The sequence below is a fragment of the Apus apus genome, chromosome 4 (assembly GCF_020740795.1).
Source record: "Apus apus isolate bApuApu2 chromosome 4, bApuApu2.pri.cur, whole genome shotgun sequence".
In the NCBI taxonomy this organism is placed as follows: Eukaryota; Metazoa; Chordata; class Aves; order Apodiformes; family Apodidae; genus Apus; species Apus apus.
The window spans coordinates 56357291-56374207 of record NC_067285.1 but is presented as its reverse complement, the minus strand read 5'-3'; positions in this window follow the sequence as shown (position 1 = coordinate 56374207).

The window sequence follows — 16917 nt, the reverse complement described above, 5'->3', positions numbered from 1 at the left end:
TGCCTCTTCTTGGCTAGTATGACTAGTGAGTTTATTGCTAATACAAGCAGTCCAAGGGAAAAAAAAAAAACAACCAACCAACAACACACAAAAAAACCCAACAAAAAGCCCCACAGGATTTTCCTTAAACTACATTAGAAATTTTAGCTGACCTAACAGGAACTGAAGTTCAGCATCCAGACTCTATTAGGGTCCATCCTGCAAACACTGCTTGCCTGTCCCCAGCAACCAGCATTGCAGCACATCCCCATTTGTGGCTATGAACCAGACCCACTGCCTCCCAACACACAAGAGAAGTGAGAGGTCTCCTCCACTGCAACCTACAACAGCTGACAGGTGAACAACTGAACTTCCATTTCTGGTGAGGGTTAAATCTACCTGCACATCAGGTTTAGCCAAGTGACAGCATAACTACAGTCCCTGCCACAGTACAAACTGAAACTGTAATCGCAATTGAACGACCACTTATCCCTTATTTTAGAGGACACTCCTCAATTCATTTCAGTTCTCACAAAAGCAGAGAAGATTAAACCAATCTCCTTTTTGCAGCACAACACTAGGGAAGGTAACTGCTGATCACAGCCTTGTTTCCAGTAAAGAGCACTAGCCTTTCAACAAGAACAGTCTCAGCACTTTAGACAAAATATTATTTCTGCCTCATCTTAAAAAGGTAATTGGACATCTGAAATAAAAACAATAGGAAGCATACTCACTGCTGAAAGTTCATCCATTTAAATGCAACATGAGCCCAGGCCTCAGGTTTTGGATTTCTGACTCAGGCCAGCAAACAGCCCAGAAGAAGCAGATCTCCCCAGAGGCTCATTAACATACTACAAAGGCCAGGACAGAGCAGCAAGTCAGCTCCCTGGCTAGCTATGGAGACAAAAGCCTTACCACAGCTTTCCAAGTTCGGCAGCCTTCAAAGAGGGGACAACTCCAGAAGCTGAGTAGATTCATTGCTCTCATGCTGATCAGGAACCACAAGGTTGTCAGAGCCATTGAAGCTGCCTGAGGAAGCTGGAGAAAGATACTCGCTCTTTGAGATTTGGCTGAGATCTGGAAGAGAGTATCTGAAGAAAGTAGAGGAAAAATTCATCTTAAGCAACTACAGTTTATATTTATGTAACATTTTTAGAAATTAGGAAACTGAAGTTTCTTAAAAAAAACATTGTAGCAGTGACTTCAAGATATTCTTTTTGGTATGAACTGAGCTATGATAGCACATTAGTTGAGAAATTACATCAACCATTACAGGAAAGGTTTCTGCTGCTTATGCACAAGCTTTTTAAATGTTAATGATGAACTGCCTGATACAAAATGACATATAAAAGGGACACATAAAAAAGTATTTTCTTGGAAAAGCAATTATCTTTTCTGAAAATGGTCATATTTCTGGGAAATAAAATTATTATATGAGCAAACAACCCCAAACATTATTAATATAAGGTACTGGTTTTAAAAGTGAGTTAAATAATGTTCTCCAAGATTGATTAATTGTCAAAATTATAAACCTGGAAGGGCAAGTCACTTGCCAGAAAAATACTTATCTTTTTCTTTCAATTAAGAAGGTATTTAAAAGCTTGGCTTAAAAAATATGTTTTTCTCTATGGTCACCAATGACCCATGATATCAAAATATTTCTCCTATAGTTCATTATGGCACAGCTGAAAAGGAAATCATTAACTGCCTGATTATTTTCAATACAGCAATGAAACCATAGCAAGTATATTAGTAAACATAAGAAGTATAATACAATCTTGACTTCAACATACACTTGACTTCAACAAGGCATCTTTCTTCCCAACTGCATTTTGCTTAAGGAAAGGCTTGGTCAGCTGCAATTTCTGAGTTCTGTAGGAGTTGACAAAGATGGGAACAAAGGACGGACCCTTTCAAGTGACTAAATACAGTCTTCTTTCCCCCAAGTGTGCCAAAGATTTATTACATTGGCATGAAATTAGCACAGTCATATACACCAAAAAGTAAATACTTTAGTTCACAAGATGAAGCATATGTTCGGGCAAGGAATGAATGATGAATGTATAACTCCATTTACAACTTGAACATTAAGAGCAAAGACATAACCTTTCATGCAGTGTTTATCCCTCCATCTCCAGCAGCATTGGTGCTCAGAGGTATCTGTCTCAACATCTCTACGCTGAGTGCTTCACAAGCAGGTGAAAACCACAATTGGTGGAAGTGAGGTAGTGGGCAGAATTGCCTGTAGGAACATAACACTGCAGCAAAACATGGAGACGTATTTTTGGTTCCAGGATGACATGGCCAAGATGAAGAGGAAGACCAAGCCCATGATAAATCTGATAACAGGGATTCAAGACTGAGATACAGGAAAACCTAAGTGTTTCTAATTCAGACCAAACCCATGGTATGAACAAGGAAGCCTGCTTCCTGCAGTCCACTGAAGTGTCTTTAACGTAAGGCCTTTATTTATCACGCAGGAAGTTTCTGTTTTGCCGGTATGTACATAATGTACATGCATGTTGTGCCTGCATGCTTACAAGACAAGACGTTGGTCATCATGGAATGCAAAATTGTTTAGTGATTTAAATGTCTCATTTTTCCAGGCAGCTGTAGCAGATAGGAGTGAAAATGACACATAGGAAAGATTCTCTAAGATTCAGTATTACATGATCAACCCATCCAGAAAAGTAGTAATACAACATTTTAACAGGCTGGGGAACTAACTTAGAAAGGGCTTGTTAAAAAGCATGTTGGATCATACTGTGTGTTGTTGCTTTATGCCACAAAACAAATTATATTGTGCCATATAATTAAAAAGAAAGAAGAATATTTAAATAAGACAAAAAGGCAAGCAAAAAAAAAAACCCAACTCCAAAGAAAAAAAAGTTACAATCACAACTGATGCAGCTGAGGAAAATTAGCATTCAGAATATGAGAAACAGTGAAATATTTGGTTTTAGCACTAGCTAATAGGGGTCTAGAAGGGACACTAGCAATCTTTCTGTCCAGAAATTAGCACTTTTATCTAATTACTTTACAAATTAGGCCCATATTTAGAAATTAATTCTATGTTCCAAGAGCAAACCCATCTTGATACATCATTATATTACGTTGCAAGAAGTAAAGATGTTCCATCAGCACTTTTTTCTCCCCCTCAGTGGCAGCTAAGAATTAATTTGTTCTTGGAAAACTAGCATTTCTCTTTAGCACATGGAAATAAAATTGCAAAATAATTTGTATGAGACTCGTCTTCGGGATCACTTCCTTCTTTTGGCCAGAAGGGGAAGCTAGCGCTATGTATTTTTGACATGTAACTTGGATGTATTCTGAACACCGAGGAATTCAGTATTACTTCATCATCACAATCGTAAATCTACCCTGTTTGGTCATGGCAGCCTTTTAACAACCTGAGGAACTTAAACATATTGAACATTTATTCAGAGTGCATTCACTAGGCTTCAGAACATAAAATATAAAGTCACACCTCTGCCAGCATGAATACCATTTCAGTTTTGTTTTGGAGAGTTACTCACAGACAAGTAGCAGCAAATGTCTGTAACCATATTTAGGAGTCCTTTACAGTGAGTGTCTTGACTCTCCAGCAGAATTTTGCTGTTGTCCTCTCTATGGTCATTGCAGTACGTCAGGGATCTCCATGTTAACTTAGGGCTTATGTAGGAATGTCATCTTTTTTCTCACCTAAACCAGAGCAAAATATAAAGCATAAACATTTTAACCTGTAGTTCTGTTTCTGTGTTAGGACACTTATTCAGAGTATCAGTGTGGAGAACAAACGGAAACCTTAATATGAAAGGTATGAAAAGTTGCCTTGTTGCATAAATCAGTGTTAAAGGACTTAATTTTATTGTTGAGAATGAAGGAGAGAAATCTGCAGCATTCACCTCAGATCATTCTCAGGATCATCAACATCCTTCATCCTTTTCAGACCAGATTCAACTGTATTTATTTGAGGTTTTGCGGTTTTACTAGAGGAGACAGACTGAACAATTGTGTTTTTTCTTTCTGATCAACTATTCTACTTCAGCTTCTCAGCATTAAACAAAGGGCTACTTATTTAATTAGAGCTAATCCATGAGCCATGTTAGATGGCCTTGCTCACAGTGCCATGGAAAGAAACACCAGCAGTCAGATGTCAAAAACTGTATCTAGTTCTTTCCAAATGTTCTAGTTTTATATCTATCTATGTGTCCCTAACCTGGTGTAAACTCAGACTTTCTGTCCCTTCCTGCTAGCAGCTATTCCAACTTCCAGGAGTGCTCCAACCCTCTGCTCAGGCAGAGGCACACTATTCAAACTGTCAAGGGATGAAACACTAAATAATGAACAGAGGATGACCCAAATATGAGGTTGCCTTACATATATCTACATATATACACACCAATCCTTGTTGTTCTTTGCCACTTGTACCAGGAGAACTCGTTCCCAGTGCTATCTCCTCATGTAATGACACTGACACTAGAACAGAATAAACAGATGCTGAATAAGTACTTCAATGAGAATGTCATTCATCAATAGCAGAGGGCTGACAGAAGGCCTTACATGCCCATTAGATCTTAAAAATGACCTAAAATAAGCAAAAACTGATAGTATTACATTAGAAGTATTCAAGAAGGCCTCCTTTCTTGAACAGTCTCTTCCCCACCACCATCCCTTACTGCTGCTGAGTTTTTCTACCTACTTTTTCTAAAAAAGACTGAATGAGTAAAGATTCAAAGGATTAGAACAGCAGAGTTACTTGGGGAATTAAAATTTTCTTGAAGGCATCTTGGGTTTGTCTTTAAAAAAAGCTTCATATTTTATACAGCACTCTAGGCTACATCTTTAACCAGGAAAAACAAAACAAAACAAAAACCAACCCAACCAAAAAAACCCCACCAAACCAAGAAAAATCAGAGCTCCAATCACAGCTCTCAGCTCTTAAGAATCACTATCAGTGACGTCTCACCTCCTCTGTGCCACGGTTCAACTGAAGGAAAAGTAAACAGTCATTCAAATCCTCACTTATTTTAGCTGTTGTTCTAGAAAAAGTATTTTGAGTTAAAGCCTCATGATCTGTCCATCTAATTGTGAAAAGCATAAAAATTCTGATGTAATTTCCTTAGAGTGAATACATTCTTATAACTAAGCCTGTGACAAGAATAAAAATGGCATCAATAATCTGTTTTAATGACACTGTTTGTATCATTTCCAACTACAAAAGTAACATTTCTCCAAAGTCATTAGTGCCCTGCCATTATAGCTGTCACTGCTTCTCCAGTTTTGCTGCTCTGAGAGCAAAGACTCTGGTTATGCTTCTGCTAGGAATATTGATAAGCCTCAGGAGAAGCTCCTTTCCAGATGGTCTCATATGAGGCATTCATACTGCAGCCGTTCCCAATGAAAGTTAAACACTATTTGTAGAACACAGTCTCCAGCAGAAAGTGAGGTTTGTCACTAGGATAGCTGTGCAAATCACTAAATTTTCTAGCTGCAACTCATCGTAACTACACAGGCATATGGAACAAGGAGAAGAGGGGGAAAATACTCTTGCCTGTTTTAGATTAAATCAGTATGCCTCAACAGGCATGAAATTATGCTCAAGTGAAAAAGAATTCGCAAAAGCAGCATCTCTGACAGAATTCAGTTCTTAAATGTTCAGACCAAGCCCTTAAACACTCAGTCACAGCACAGAGCAGGAAAGCATCCAAGAAAGCATCACGGACACCTGTGCTATTCCCAATATGACTTTTTCTAACTTGACATTAACAGCCTCCAATGACCAGTTCTCCAAAACCTATCCAGATCACTTGTTACATTGTTTTAGTGTCTTTACTGATAGGAATTTCTCCCTCCTGCCTCCAGTATTAAACTAAATTTTGTTCTCTGCAATTTAAGCCTGCCATTTCTTGTCCTATTCCCTATGAAGTAGAGAAAAGGGACTGGACTTTTCCTCTTAAAGTAGCTTTATGCATGTTTCAGGACTTCCAGGTTTGTTGCAAAAATCTCAGTACAAGCCAAACAGGTCAACTAGAAGCACTATGGCAGCTCTTTCCTATCAGTCCGTGTATCCACACAGTTGATTATTCTTGCTGCAGTATTGGTTATTACCTTTTTCCCTATTAAATTGTAGCTGAAAATATAGCTTGATAAGTTATCCATCCCAGTATCTCAAGGGCTTTAGGAGTCAATGCAAGTAGAAGGAAAGCCAGCAGTCTCCATTTATCACTTTTATGGTCTTTGCTATGATTAAAAGCAAACAAACCAACCCCCCAAAAACCCCACAATACCCAAAAATCAGAAAAACAACCACAAAGTTTTTCACCCTTCTCCTCCTCCACAAGTTTCTACTTACTTTTAACATCAGAAATTGTCCATATTTTCATCCTAGAAATCTGCAAGGCAGCTGTGTCATGATCTTCAGATCAGAGAAGCTACAGAAACCTGCAAAAGTTCACTAGTCAAAGCCCTTATTCTACAGGAAAGGGACATTCCAGTAGCCTACACAAAATTAACAGGGCAGACCACAAGGTATGTGCGCATTTAAACAGTTAAATCTGGTTTGCTTTTGTTAACATAGTACTAGATGCCAAGGGAGGTGGTAGAAAAAGCTCCTTAGCCATAAAATACAAAATTCCCAATCTCTACAGTTAAGAGCAGAGACAAAGGCCACTGACAGACTCTTCAAAGACTTCCAAATAAACAGGTATAAGCCTGATCTGATATTATCTAGCAAAGAGAGCAGAATTCTATCGGGGGGGGGTTAAAACAAAACAACAAACCTCATTTATATGTCAGAAATCCATTTCTCTGACCTTTTTATTTAACATTGTATTTACTTTCCATTATATTTTAGAACCAAATTTTTCAAATACAATGATAGTAATACAGTAAGTATAGTGATTTCTGATAGGCAGTATCCTCACTTGATTCTCCCACCATGCACACAAACATACCTAGATTACTTAATGGTAACTGCAATGTCTCAAAAGCTCAAACAGGGCAGCATGTAATTTAGTGGAGGTTATTTCTGATAAGTTTATGGTCTGAACATAAACTTATTTCTGAAAAGTTTCTGGAAGATTGCTAGTACAGACCTAATGCTAGTTATCTAACCATATACTTTCTTAATTTGCACATTCTAAAAAACAAAGACCACATTTTAAAGTCTGACCTGGAAAAGAAAACTCTTTGTTCTTTGTGATCTATGGAAAAGGACAACACATGCATTTTTTTCCACTGAAATACAAGAAAAAAGAAGTATTTTGCCTTCTTTCTTCACTTTAAAGCAACTGTTGAAGGGTCACCCCCTCTTTTTTTTTGAACAGTGACTCTCGGATAATTGTTAGATAAATATTTCAACAATTACTTAAGAAAGAACAGTAAATACTTAAAAGTTTTGCTCCTTTTTTGTAAGAGTTTTAGTTTAAAAAGGTATCAGACAAACAGTCAAAAGAGAAAAGGCAAGAACAACAACAAAAAATTAATCCAAGGGAATGATCATCTTCTATCAGCTTAATTAAACTTTTCTGAAGATTAATCTGGACATTCCCCATGATCAATTCCCAGGCAATATAAAATTTAAGATTTTGGTTCAGATATGCTTGGAAAAGTCCTGGAATTAAACCAACTTTTTCCTCCTCTCATTGCTCATTCTCACATGAGCCTTATGAAAGCATCACAAGATGATGAATGCATCAAGATTCCCAAGAAAATATGATGGAACCCCAGTGTATTACTAGTAGAGGGGCGACAATCACCAAAGGCAAGCAAAACAGACAATGTTTCTTATAAAACACATACATAACTATAAAACAAAACTGTTTGGTTAGATACTCATTCTACTAAAAAGGCTTGGAAACCGGAGCCTGGAAAGGATGTTGCAAAATGCAGTTCTGAGATATACTAAGTGAAGTGTTACAAGAAAGAAATTAAGTCATCATTTACACTTTACTCAGCTCTCCACTCAACAGCTTTGAAGAACTGGTGAGGCCTCAAGCAGACTGCAGCGCTCAGTTTCAGGCACCTTAATAGAAGAGATGTAAGCGAATTGGAAGCCAGAGGAAAACTTTACCAAGTACATGTAAAAGGGAAGAAAAGCACAGAACTTTAAAACTTAAGTTTTTGGCAAAAGGAGAACTGGAAAAGTAGGAGAAGGAGTGGAAACATACCTTTTTTCAAGGCATAACGTGTTATGAAGACAGTGGCGAATGATTTGCCGCATCACCGTCAAAAGCTGTCTAAGAAGTAATCAGTTTCATTTGTAGGAAGGCAAAATTAAACCAAATCACAGAAGAAATATTCTAACTACAAAGGTGATTAAGAAACAGAACAGCATAGATAGAAAGACTGCAAAATCCCCTCCATTTGAATTTTACTTAAGCCCTACAGAAAGTCCTTCTGTCCATGCCATATACCACCTTATAGCATGCACAGTGCAGGCAGCCCATACCTATCTGGGATTTACTGCCCTTCTGCATACATGTAACATGTACGAGTCTCAAATGTTCTTCAGATGCAGCACTTCTAAAATAATTTCTCTCAAATCTTTATGCATTGAAGTGTTGCTTTGTTGTTTTTTTTTTAAGAAGTATTTTTCCTCCCCTCATAGCTCTCAGGCTTTTAGACTGATGTCTTTACAGGTGAAAATTCATACTTCCTCTGAAGAACACAGCATCTGTTCCACTGTGAGATCTCTCCCCCTGTTGCTGGGTCAGCTTTAACCAGAAGGAAACCACATGGTCCCTCCAGATTTTTCCCTTTCCTCCCAAAAGACCTACAGAGGCAGAATTTGTCTGCCTCACCTGGAGGTGACAAGAAAGGGAAGCAGATCCCCATATTCCCTCTCCCCAAATATCAAGACTGTAATTCTTCATCTTTTTTCATCCAGCTTTCTAGGGAAAAACAAATAAAACAACAAAACCCAAAACACACACCAAAAAAACCCCAAACCCACAAGACATCATAACTTTGGTGCATTTGATGAGACAAATAGAGTGATGCACCGCAAGCTTGGTTCTGCCATCAATATGATTTCCAAATCATTACACCATGTGATTACTTCCAACTGAGCCTGGGTTTGACTCTACACACCATGCATGTTTCAGTCACACACCAGTCTCTCAGCTTTAGTTTCTTAACACTTAGTACATTATCACTTCGATAGGTGCTATGGTGTATACCTAGAGTATAAGCACCTATGGAGCAGAAGAACTCCAGGTCCACATGAAGACCTCGGTCTTGTGTAACTGCTGTGCCAGCTAGTAGCTACTGGGTACTATAAAAATTCGTCTAAGCTCAATTTTACAGGTACTCTACTATTTTGATAGTTGGAGAAAATGTAGCTCAGACCTACACTCCTTTGGAAGGTGACTAAAGGGTGCCACTGCCATGCACAACAAACCCTTATTAAGCAAAGTAAATAACTATTTTCTGTTCTCACTTGTGCCTTAAAAACAGTGTCTCATAGAATTTGCCTTCTCTAAAGAAAGGGAATTTAAAATTTAATTTCAACTGCAGAATTTGTACCTTAGTAGTGAACCAGCAATGCCAGATTACCCATGTCAGACTTGCAGTCTGGAAGCTACACTCCCAACTATCCACAAACAATAAAAAGGATACTTAAAACAATATGGAACAACTTTTGTTGTTTCCCCCCCCCCCCCCCCCAGATACACACTAAATACCTTCTCATGGTACCACGTGAACTTGTTCTCTACTTTCTTTCATTAACCAGCCCTTTCACTATGCTTGTGAAGACCTCTGCATTGGTTCAGAGGAAGAAACATTTTGGAAAGAGGGAGCAGACTAAAATGAATGAGAGGTAGAAACTTCATGAAGTGTTCTGCTTCTGCATTTGAAAGACCCAAACCAGACACGGAATATAATCTATAGGTTATACATGTGAAAATATGGAAATTGAGAGTGCCTAACTATTATGTATGCCTAAAGAGAATATCATCAATCTATTGTTACATTATATGGTATTCTTTTTGAGGAAGTGAGGCCATACTAGCTAGCACTTAAAAGTACATTATATTCCATCTCTGACAACTAGATATTTAATAATGTATGCTACCTCTCTGGTTTTTACTGCTTATTGTAATCAGAAACTTCAGATGATCAAAGAAACCCCAACCGTGCTTCTAGCGCTGCAGGTCCAGCCTAGCTCCTATATAAATAACAACCTTCACCCATGTCAGCTTTCACCCACAGCTGCTCTATGTAAAATATTTGTGTCTCGAACCAATTTTAGAAAAAGCCTTACATGTTAAGGCAACATCTGGCATCTACACATTCATCCAGCACATGGAAGCCAGTTACAAGCACAGTTTCCCAACTTGCGTGGCACTGAAAGGTTACCATATGGAGATAACTAACAGTGTTATTTGGATTAGGCTTTCAACTACACTCAGTCTCCTGCAAGGGCTGTCTCCTGTTTATGTGGCAGGCATGTCGCATTTTTCAGGCATGCCACATACAGCTGTAGAAATAATGAATTTTAACCAGGCTTCTTGTATACACCACCTGTGTGAGGCCACAGTGATTTCCAGTGCGAGGAGACAGTCATGTTTTACAAAACACAAGGGGTGACCAGAGCATGGAGAAAAGCAAAGGGAAGGCCACATACTCTGTATATGCTTTTATCCACCTTACTATTGCAGGAAAAACTGTGAAAGAGCACCCAGACAACTCTGAAAGAACACCGAATATAAACAGGACACACAATGAGATCACTCGTGCTGCAATCACACGGTCCTTTCCCCTGCTTTCAGTCTAACAGTGCTCACATGCAAGGCAGCCTCCATGCGTCTTTAGCTGTGAAGCTCTAGGCCTGACCAAAGCTTTTGGGCTTGTATTGGCACAGCCACACCTCAGTCACCCCCCCCCAGCTGCTGGCACAGAAAGGTTCCCTGTACTTTTTCAAGCACCAGTAAGAAATCCTGGCTGTGAATGCACTCCCATGGTACTTCCTCGGCCAGCCACTGTTCCCATACCTGCTCTTCACCAGCTCAGCCCCTGGTTACATCAGTGTCAGCACTGCTGCTCCTCTCTGACAAGGCAGTTATCAATGCCATGCTGACTTGAGTTTGTGTCTTAGGTAGACTGGGGCAGAGAAAGGAGATGAGTTAGTCTAAGAATAGTTCCCTAATCAATTATGCTTTTCCTAAAAGCAACACCATACCCAGTTCCAATTGAAGTAAAGGGGGCGTAGAGGGAGAAGTATTGGAGGCCACTACACTAAACCTACCTCTGAAAGATTAGAAAATCATTTGCTGTTGTGAAGCCCTAATTCTAACAGTCCAGCATGTAAAAAACCCCAACAAATTAATTAAAAATTCACCGTGTTCAAAGAACCCTCCCTTGCCACTGCTCACGTATCTTTTTTGCTTTGCTTCTGTAGATTACTCACTATACAGAATAATCTGGGGCTTGTGTGGTCCTAATAGATCTCATGAGCCAGATCAGGTGGCCCCTTACTGAAAAGTATGGTCTGCTGAAGCAGGCTCCTCAAACTTGAGGTTCCTACCTCAAGGTAATGGCTTAAAGTGCCACATGTGCCCATACCAGTATCAAGACATCCCAGCACTTTTCTAGGAACTGTTTGGAGGATGATCAATTTCTAGGAAGTGTAATGTTTTAATATTTTGATTATTAGAACTCAAATGCTTTTTATCAATGAAAGCTCATAAAATTCAAACTAAGCTCTATTGCTATATCTGTTCAAATTTGCTTCTGTGACTTGGGGAAGTCACAGGAAGATTTAGGGCAATTACATGATTCCAGAAAGCCCAAGAGCAATACAGCAGGGGTCAGAAAACAGACTGGCCACAATGCTCAGAATGTATTCCAAATTAGTGTCAAACCAATCATTACCAGTAGGGGTACAAAGAAGCCCCACACCCAAATAAAAAACTACCCCATGAAAGAGTATTTACTAAGCTACTCTCCTGGGACAAGATAAAAATCCAACTCCCGAAATTGTAAGTCTTCAGAGCATGCAGATCAAGGTACCTTCTTTCCCTACTGTTTTAGAAAACAGCATGGACCAAATCCAACACACAAGGGGATCAAGCTGTCTGAGAGGTTTGTAAAGTTTGTTTGTAGTGTTCAAAATGAAGCCAGGCTTGGATCCAGCTTTTTAATAGTGCTGCTGCCAGCACAATGACCTATGGTGCTTTGACTTGAGACTAGTCCACAAGCTTGAAGAGATATCTGATGGGACAGCAGCCATCTTCTAGTCTCCACACATGTGAATACACTCAGGATTACCAATCCCAAAAGCATCAACAGGACACAGATGTGAAGGGCTCAGAAATCAGACTGATACTGCTCTCCCACCAATTTTCTAGGAAAATAATAAGTCTTAATGCAGCACTACACACATTGAGCCTCACTCTCATGCTGCAACTCAGTTCAACTCAGTAATCTAAAGGAACAGAAAACCAAGAATTTCAGTCATCATATAAAGAAGAGTAAGGGAAGGGAAAGTTAGGCACATCATTTTTCTTTACATAAAATGATTTTTTTACATGTTACAGGGATACTGGGGAAAGAAAGAAGCTACAATAGGAAAATTAGAGTATTCTTTCTGAAGGCAAACAGTGCTGTTCCCACCACATCTTAAGTTACACGTCTACCTAAACCAAACTCTTTGACCAAGGAGAGCTTGTTTGGCATGTGCAGAGTTCCCTCTTTAGAACAACTATAGCTCATTTTATGTTTCCTACAATACAGAATTTTAAGTGATGGGTTTTTATCACTCTTATGACAAATCTTAAGTCTTGTCTACAATCTGAAGCTTGAAAAGGTGCTCACTGATTCAAAATTTACCTACAGCAGCCTCCTCTGGGCTTTACTGATTTAAAGTCCCAGATGAGCTGGCAGGATCATGAAGAGATGACACAGATTTTACAACTCATACCCTGGCAGCAGGATGGAAAGGGGAAATGACAAACGAATTCTTAACAGAAAGCTAAGAATCTGCATCCATTAGAATAAAAATTCTTACACTCCTGAAAGATGACTGAATCAAATTCCAGACTTTTGGACTATTTGTAAAATTTGGGGGTTTGTTTGACCTTACTTACGATTACTTCAGCCACACAGGACAAGTCAACATACACTGAGGATCTACATGCCATTTTTAACCGTAAAGCATTTATCAGACCTGAGTAAAAACTATACCCATCTTGTCAATTCAGTGCAATGGACCTGCTCATCTTTGTACCCACGTCAAAACCGAGGTGATGCTTATGTTGTGACTTTTACTGGAGTGACTTCTGTGTTTGCAACAGGCTTGATCAGGTGGCTGTCTCTCCATTGCAAAAGCTTCATGAAAACCCATTCACCACATACCCTGTCAAGGATGGCAGCCCCTAGGAAGAAGGACCACTTCAATCAGCCTGCACATTGCAGCAGCCCCTGCAAATGAGAGCTAGGTCCCAGCTACACAGCTCAATTTGTCCCACAGAGGTTTCCCCTCTGAGCAAGTCACCAAGACAAGCAGAGAGCACAGTAGCTTTGCTCTACAAACCACAGAAGTTGTTCTGCAGCCTGCTGAGAGACGGTGGGAAAAAGTGCAAGGCTTGCTTGTGAAGCTGAAGGCAGCAGTCAGGGAACACAACTGCTAAATACAAAGTCTGAGCACCCTGGTCTACAATTTCTGTCATTTCAGTCATATGCAAACCAAGACACATACTGCTGTAGAGAGGAGGGAAAGGAATCCTTGTAACTGTAAAAACCTTTAAAAAAATAATCCCAAGCAAAAGTGAAATCCAATAGCATGAACCTGTCTCACTTCACCTTTCCCTTCCAAAAAGCATTTGACACAGGAGGCACCAAGAAAATGGTGCCAGTGCAGCATGTGTATCTTTATGGGTGGCTTCCCATGCCTACAGCAACCCATAATTCTTCATCTACCTTTGGTAAGCATACTAGAGAGGGTTTTTTTTTCTCTGAGTGGAATATACAGTCTCCAGCAGGTATGAGAAAAGAGTTGGACAAAAAGCTATTTGAAAAGAGTTAAAAAAATAAAGTCATCAAGAATTTAAGAGTAAGGGAAGGGCGTTGAGGGAACAAAGAGAGGACATCCCCTAAAAGGATAACATGACAAGGGTGTCTCTCTTCTTTAAACCGTTTAGGTCAAGGACAGAAGGAGACAGAGTGAAATAAGAGCCAGTTTCACATCTCTCCTGCACAGAATTACAAACATATTTGAAGAAAATGAACTGAGATGATGTGTGTAAAAAACAGATTGCTCCACCATGACTGGTGATGGTAAGAGTTATGCTGTGTATTTAGGCATGCATCCAGAAAAAGGTGACTGCCAGTTCACAGGTATGAATCATGAATCTCAAGAGCAGAGTAAGAGACTACAGTGTGCTGAACAGCATGAACCAGCAGCAACTAAGAGACCATCAAAACACAGCTAACTTCCAAGATTTTGATTAAAGGTTTAAAATGTGGCAAGACATGAAAAATCAAGGAAACAGGCACACCAAGAAAGTGCTGTGTAAGTTCCAGACATCTCTGCATTGATTTATTGGCTCCGAACAACAATAGTCATGGAACTACACTCTTTGAGGCTAGAAAAGATGACAGCACTTGCAAAAACATAACTACAGTAGCAAGAGATGCGATTTAGTAAGGCAATGGCTTTATCAAACTAGGTAGCAACACCAAGATAGAAATCAGAAATACCAGGTGAGAAAATCAGGCCCATGATTCTGATACAGGATATGTTAAAACAGAAATTATTTCTCCCTACCTTCCTGAAACCACCCAAGTTAGTCTGACTACCTCTCTTAGCTTTCATCAAGTGTTTCAGCTTCACGATAGACTTGTAACTGGTTGAAAAGTCATCTAAACCTGGGGACAATTTTACTCCCAGCACTTAGAAGCCAAAGTACAGATTTCAAAACACAATCAGCTCCATGGAAGTTTTTCTCTTCAGATCTACTGCTCTTCCTCAATTATTTTTCTGGAACAGTTATCCACACCTTATTCAGTTTCTCCTAACAGGGACTGTCTTGGCTTTTCACTCTGAAGTACTGTCTTCTGCATTTAACTCATTTAGAAGTTCAGACCCAGGAAACTATGGGAAAATAAAACTAAACAGGCAGCAGGGACTCACCTGGCTACAGAGTTGACACTGCAGGCGCTCTCTGAGTTTCCAGGTCTCATAATTCTCTGTCTTGGGAGAGGCCAGCAGGAAACTCTTTTCCTTCCATCTTTTCCTGCACCTTTTCCAGCTTTCTGACTCCAACTATCCAAAGTGGAGCAAATCAGTAAGAAAACTTCTCCAAAATGCTCCAAAAACCTTCACGTGAGCCTCAGGCTAGCAGCTGCCCTCCTCCAAGGTATCTTCTGTCCTACCTCCTATTTTTTCTGGCTGTTAGTCTCAAGTGCTACTCCAATCCATGCAGCTTATTTAGTAAAGTGCAGCTGGGATACTTTGTGCCATCATATGAAGGTACACTTTTTCCTTATACACCAGCGTCTCCTCACCAAAAACTAAAAGCTGGATAACAGATAAAGAAAATATTATGTACATGGCACTTCAACATTATCAAAAGCATAGAAAAAAATCACAACAGAAGGAACTTAAAAAACTGGGACTCTGCAGAAGTATCACCACTGAAAGTTTCTGAGACACTTCAGAGCTAGTGTTTTCTGATTTTAACCCCTGTTTAGGAAAAAATGAGAGGCGTGACAGCCCAAAACATACAAGACACAAGCATTCACAAGCAGTCACAGCATAAAACTGTCCTTTCTTGCTCCAAAGCTATTTCACAGTTTACCCAATCTTGCACAGAGCCATCCAGATATGAAAACATCCAACTAGAAACATGCTTAAGACTTGCATGATGGATCGTTACTGCACTGATTTTTTTAAAAAAAAAAAAAAAGTCACTGCCTCAGTGCTGCATTCCAACACAAGCAAGGAAACTCTGGGAACAGCTGGGAGTTAATGTAGCAGGGGCTGAAGATGGAAAAAACAGAGACAGTAACTGAAAAGCAAACAACATTCTTTCTCTTTTTGGTCATCTTTAAATTATACTTATTTTTAAGACTTACATTTGTGCTATGACCACTTCTTTGTATATATTAAACTGAATTTAAAAAAAAAAGTTATTGGAACTTACAAATACAAAAAACTCACTAACCAAGTTCTCCTAAATAGGGAACTTGAACATTATGGATTTTTTTACCCCCGCTCGCCAGGGAAAAAGCGGTTAAAGATGAATACTGAACCAAGCAATGGAGTTAACTAACAAGAAACAAACAAACAAAACTATGGGATTGACTCATTGTCCAAAAAGGGCTTATTACTCATTACAGAGACATACACATGATGCATACACCTGGCTGAACACATATTCATCTCTGTTGCTCAGCTTTCCCTCATCCCTCATGCTCCCGTTAGTGCTGCATGGTTCTTTATCATCAGGAACAGACACTGAACCTCCAGCAAACCCCCAGTCTCTCCAACTCCATCATCCTAGCACCTGACAGACACTTCACAGCTGCAAAGGGACAGTCCTTCCCTCGCCTCTTCTCAGAGCAAAGCCAGAGGAGTGGATCAAGGAGCATGGAAGGCTCTTCACAACCATGGCAAGGAGCAGCAAGAGCCCACTGACAGCAACCTCAGCAAAATCTCTTCTCACACTGCTATTGTATGTTGAAATTTCACAGAAATTAGTTAACTAAGTGGCTAGGATACTTCTGTGTTACTGCATCCACTCTAATCTTGCCTAGATGAGAAATCTCATTTATCTCATATGCTGAGTTTACCACGGTTACTAACCTGTAATAATTATAAATGTCTAAGCTCAGCCCATCTTCATTTCTAGTTGTTCCTCCTCTGAGACTGTAACTTTACCTCGTTTGTTAAGAGTCTACTAAGAAGTGAACAAGACAAAGTTTTAATCAAAC